The sequence below is a fragment of the Salminus brasiliensis genome, chromosome 3, assembly GCF_030463535.1.
Source record: "Salminus brasiliensis chromosome 3, fSalBra1.hap2, whole genome shotgun sequence".
Lineage (NCBI taxonomy): Eukaryota > Metazoa > Chordata > Actinopteri > Characiformes > Bryconidae > Salminus > Salminus brasiliensis.
Window position 1 is genome coordinate 27,649,631 of NC_132880.1, and position 6,365 is coordinate 27,655,995.

The following is a 6,365-nucleotide window of genomic DNA, read 5'->3' on the forward strand; positions in this document are numbered from 1 at the left end:
GTAATTATAAGAGTTCTGTTACTGTATCTAAGGATCATGCAAAGCCTTTTTTTTGGGCAAGTTTAAGGGGAAACTAAGTGGCGTCCTCTGGCCAGTATGGGTAGAGTTGGTGCCCTCGCCTGGACATTCGGGAAAAGGTGCAAATCGATGCTTTTCTCAGAGTCACGTAAGTCTTGTTAAAGTTGTGAAAGGCCCCACTACTTTCCCCTTATCTGCCAGACATTTTGTCATTACATTGGTCATCTCGGCTATGATGTTTTCCAGTGTTTGGAGTGCCATCTCAAATGTTTTATCTTTTATTAACGCAGACTATCAGGAGAGCATAGACATACAGCAATTATGAATTTTGTTTAAATCTGTTGATGTGGTGTCTCATACCCAGATGACAAGTGGCCATGCACCCCCGTCTAGTACCTTTTTTCTTTTTTTTTTTTTCTTTTTTTTTCTCTCTGTTACGTTTACCTTTTCTGGCGAGCGTACTGTATGGAAGAAAACTGAAATGTGAATTATAAATATTTTTTTCCTAATTGGAAAAAGTGATGTACAGAACCTTCTTCCACCTCCTGTCTTTTTTTCCCCGTTTTAAACTGAACAGCATGGAAAGTGACACTTGCAAAGTGGACTGGAGTTCAAAAAAAAAAAAAAAAAAGTTACACAAGTTACAACGGAAAATAAAGGATTGTAAAATATTAATAAAGGAATTACTTTTCAAAAAACCAACAAAACGGTGCATCTAGATTTTTGCTGTTGTGTGATGAAAATTGACAATTTTATCATTTGAATCCGAGTGATATTTAAGCACCTTCAACTTCTCTGTTTGCGTTAAGATTTTCCCATTAATTTAATATTTGGCATCACAGACTTAACACTTAAAAATATATATTATTATTTAACTTTTTATCTTTTTTCCTCTGTAGCAAAAATGGTAACGAGACATTTCTGACACTAACAGTTCTCTACATAAATGGACAAATGTCATATAGCTACATATTCATATCAACTAATTGGGTGTAGGGTCAGAAGCCACAGAAGTAACGTCCGTTTGCTCAGACGGCATTGAGGTGTTCAGTAGTCTCGAAGTGTGTAGGCATGTGGCTTACAAGTGCCTGCAAGTGGCCCTTATTTGCTAGCTGCATTAGTATGAATACCCTTTCCTTGTTGGCTGCATTAGCATTTCAGCTCCAGTGCTAAAATAAGGCAGCAAACCTTAGACATGTCTTGACTGACTGGCTACGTTTGAGGTACAAGGGAAAACTTGCCCAAAGCATCACTTAATTGAATTGGTGGGTAATTCAAAGGGCTGAATAACATACCAGCAGAATAACATACCAGTCCATCAGTACAGTATAGAAGTCCTGTAAGTAGGCAAGTCCTACAAGGAAGTCATTGTAGAGAGGAATCTAATCCTATGTGAGCGCTCCTGCTCTGAGACGCTTGAAGAATGCAAGCTCTCGTTCCAGTAACAAACACCATCATGCTCTGAGGCCATTTTGCTGCTAGGGGAACTGGTACATTGCACAAAGTGGACAAAATAAATATAGGAGGACTACCACCTCTTTAGCTTAACTTCAAACTATCAGCTAGCGGGCTGACACCTGGAGGGATCACATCATATTTAATTTTTCTATTCATTTTTTGCTTTGTGAAGGCCATTACAAATGTTAACCTGCTTTATCCATTCTTTAGTCACCCTTGATTTGTGTCCAGGTTTCAGCCCGCTAGCTGATAGTTTGAAGTTAAGCTAAAGAGGTGGTAGTCCTCCTATATTTATTTTGTCCACTTTGTGCAATGTACCAGTTCCCCTAACAGCAAAATGGCCTCAGAGCATGATGCTATCACCACCATGTTTGACAGTTGGTACTCTTAGATTATATGTAAGACATTTAATTGAATAGTTAAGACCAGATATTAAATATTTAACCAAAGGTCAAAAATTATTTCGTCTGGCATCCTGTGCAAAGCAGATACACACATGGTATTGGGTACAAACTAGAGTGCTTTCTGATGATGAAAACAGTGTATTAAAAAAGAACAGACAAAACAAAGCTGTTAACAAGCAAAGCATCTGACTCAAAAATATCTAGATTAGTCTTCATATAATAATTTCATATTTCTGTTTATACAGTCATGACTAAAAATATTGGCACCCCTGCACTTCAGAAAATGCATCGCTTCTCCAAGAACTTTGGGGAGGAGAGATTGGTCATCACATTAATTTCTTTAGCTTGCGCTGCAACAACACTGAAAACAAATCTCCAGAAATGGACAGGATAAAATTATTAACTTAATATTTGATAGCACACACTAATTAAAATCAGTTACTTCCTGTAACCATGAATGAGTTTCTTACATTTCTCTACTGGAATTTTGGACCACTCTTCTTTTGCCAACTGCTCCAGGTCTCTCAGAGTTTGAAGGCTACCTTCTCCCACGGCTGTATTGAGATCCCTGTAAGATTTAGATCTGGACTCATTGCTGACCACTTCTCCAGCGTTTCCTCTTTATTCATTCCCGGCTGCTTTTTGAGGTATGCTTTGGGTAATTGTCCTACTGGAAGATCCATGACCTCTGATGAGACCCAGCTTGCTGACACTGGGTCCTACATTGCGCTCCAGAATTCTTTGGTAGTCTTCAGATTTCGGAATGCTATTCACACAGTCAAGGCATCCAGTGCCAGAAGTAGCCCTGTTTTTTTTTTTCCCTTGAATGACGTTATCTCGGGAGGATTGCGGGGATTGCTTCCTCAGGTAAGTTATGGCAACTCCAGTCATTCAGATGGTGACAGATCTCTGGTGTACCTTATGTCGGCAGATCTATTTGTTTGGAAGTTGATCTTTACCCACCATTCGAACAATCCTTGCAACCTTCAGTCAGATTTTCTCTTTTATTCATATCCAGGGCTGTTAGCTACAGTGTCATGGGCTGTAAACGTCTTGAAGGTGTTCACAGTGAACGCAGGAACATTTGAGATCTCTGGAGATGGATTTGTAGCCTCGAGTTTATATGGAGAAAAGTTGACTCAATATTTGGGTCTGTGTTCCACACCGAACATGGAGGAAAGAAAGAGCTAAGAATTGTCTGAAGATGTGAGAACCAATTGAGGAAAAGTATGGATAATTTCAAGGTGTGATTTGTGTATTTCCAACTCCTGTTACTGTCCACAAATACAAACTAAAGAGGCATTTTATGATGATTTTTCAAACGGTGACAAGTTGCCCAGTCCATTTCTGGAGTTCTGTGTGATATCAGATTTTATTATTATTATTATTATTATTATTATGTTTTGCCTTTTTTTTCTTTGTTCTGTTCCGATTCAAACTAAAGAAATTAACAGGTGAAAGCCAAAGCTTTTCTAACTGCAACTACGTTCTGGGAGAAAGGGTGCATTTTCTGAAAGAAGTGCTTTATTGGTATTTTTGGTCGTAATTGTATGATTATGGTTATACTATATTAGCCCCCTTACAATAATAAAAAGTTAATCATATAAGCGATTGAATTCTATAAAGAACTATTTTAAGGTCACATTTTTCCCCTTTGCTTGAATGTTTGTCTGCGATTGTGCATGTCATACCCATAATTCCATGGGTTCATGTCTATGTGTGACGCATTTTGTCCAGGCCAGCAGCTGCAGGACTGTTTGACTCATCTGCTTTGTGTGTGTGTGCGCATGTGTGCTGGCTTGAAGGACTTCTGGCAGGTTCACCATTGAGAGCTCCTACAGCGACAAGAATGACCTCACCAGTCCCTCATGAAATGCAGAAGAATCTCTCTCTCTCTTTCTCTTTCTCTTACATACAGTCTAATGCAAAAGTTTGGTTACTGTTGGCTAAATGCCCCCCCCCCTCCCCCCCGGTTGAGAAGAAGCAAACATTAAACACAGAATGTTCAGCAAATCCTAAAGCACTGTCAATCTGTCCTTCATAGCATAGATTTTTGACGAATCAGGCCTGAGCCATGTCACCAGTTGTAATTCGGAACTCCAATTCTCTCTGATTTCAAATCCAATCTCTAAACTTTAGAAAGTCTTGGACAATTCAAACTATGTATTAACACTTATCTAGCATGTATTTCTCAAAGCACCTGGAAAAAATAACTGTTGTCCCCAAGGCTGTAGAAAGTACTGTGTTTTCAGTTTGATTAACTACAGAGCTTGTATTTACTACTTCACAATAACAACAACAACAACAACAACAAAGACGTGAAATGTGTCATTAGGCCGTAGGGAGCCCATATTTGTCCTCCATATGTTACAGACAGTCTTTCGCCAACAAATCTCTGTGAACTGGACTGCTCATTCATTTTGTTCCCCCCCTCCCCCCAGAAGTGACAGCCAGCCCAGGCTTTTGTAGACTCTACACTGCCCCAGCTCTACAGCTCTGTCACAGAGATATCAATGCGTTCTGGGCTGTGACATATCAACGCATTCAGACCTAGGGCCAGCATAGTGCAGCCTCTGCCTCTCCCTTTCCTCATTCTTAAATCAGGAATTTTGGCAGTGAGGAAGCCTTCTTTATTTCCATGGTTGTCAACAAAAATGGAATTTAGTCCTCTTCAGTTTATATGGCATTATATAGAGTTTTTAGCACCAGGGTTGGGAGGGTTACTGCATATGGGAATGTAACCGTAATTTACATAAAGCAGAGCTAAGCTCAGTTTGCCATTCACACAAACCAAAGGGTGCGAGATCTCCTTTGGTGCAGCCCAATTCTGCCCCATTGGTGTGAATGTGAGTAATTGCCATGTCTGAAACAGCTAGGTCATGCTGATGCTATCCTGTTGAAAAGCATTGGAAAGTTCATGTTGGTTCCTCATAGTTTTGAAATGGTGTCTAATGCTTATTATAATGGTCAGTAACGTTTTTATATATTTTTTATTTTACTGATGTGACCTTTCCATTATTAGTTGAAATGTGAGTTCTCATTTCTACACTGTTCAGCAGTGCCATCATTAAAAACATACAGAGATAGAAGAGTACAGGGACCTGGGGAAGGACTTGGATCCTTAGTCGGCAACGGCCGAAGCTGTAACCAGATACATGTTTTATTTCAAATGTTCATAGTAGAAAATAATACATACACACAAATATGAACATGCATGTAGTTATGTGTAGAGGAGCTTAGGCCCCCCTCCCCCATCCACACACCTCTAGAGGTGGTCACACTTGGCTGTGACTCTTCTAGACACATTTAATGTTGTTAATAGGATCTAAAGGTGGAGCTAGTGGTCACTAATGGTAACAATTAAGCCAGTTCACAGGGTGAACCCATTGGGTTTTAATCAGATTATGTTTCACTCCTAATGTGTGGAATGGTTCTTTAGAGTACACGTTCACTGCATTTCATGCACTCATCGGACATAACGTTAAAGGCATGGGCCACGGGGGTGCTGAAGATCCCCATAGAATTGCCATAGCAGCTCCAAGAAAGTGGGGTCTGTGGTTTATTTAGAAATGTTACATTGTTTTTAAAGTGTAAATATATATATATATATATATATATATATATATATTTTAGGCTAAAAACATTAAATCAACGCAGGTGATCTGATTCAGCCAATGTGCGCAGCACGGATTTAACTTTTGACCCAACCTTCATTTCATAAGTGATGGTGAACCTAATAGGGCAACAGCTGATGTTAATAGGAATGTAATTCTCACTCTTAGCTATCTCTATGTGATGCTCATTTATACAACACTGAGATCCCGAATCTGAGGCTAAAATGTGCCTCAAGGCTGTCTCTGTTGTTTGCTGCTTGTGTACGAGCCTTGGCCAGAGTATTACTGTGTGAAATTCTATATTCAGTGGTGTGTTCACGTAGCCCTAAATTTCATAGCCCCCTCGCTGAACAGTCAACCTACCCCATAGCACCAGTAAACGGAAATCTCTGGTGCCGCCCTTGGTTAACCCCCTTGGTTAACACTCCAAGGCTTATTACACGGTATTATTCAGTAACTGCAGGGACTTCTGTGCAACCTGGTGGGGCTATTCTCTGGTAATAGAAGTTTGAGTTGGGTACATTGAACTGAAATCCTGGGAAACTCAAGCACTGTGACCGTCTTCATTCAAAGGAAATCTGGCAAAACCAAAACGGGCCGACTCCAGAACCCCACAGCTGCCAGTATTTTACCATCAATTTCACTGATTTTTTTTTTTTTATACCTTTGAAACCACCTGTCTAATGCTGTGTAGATCCCGTTCCTGTCATCGTTTGTTTCAGTAATTCTCCCTATTAATTGAAATACTGTAAATATTTATATGATCATCTTTAATCTCCTCTACTGTTGGTTAATCTCCCGTCCGAAAAGCTGTTAGCATCGTTTTGCTACTTTTTTGAGCTCGCTCTCCTGCGCGCGCTCCCCCTCACCC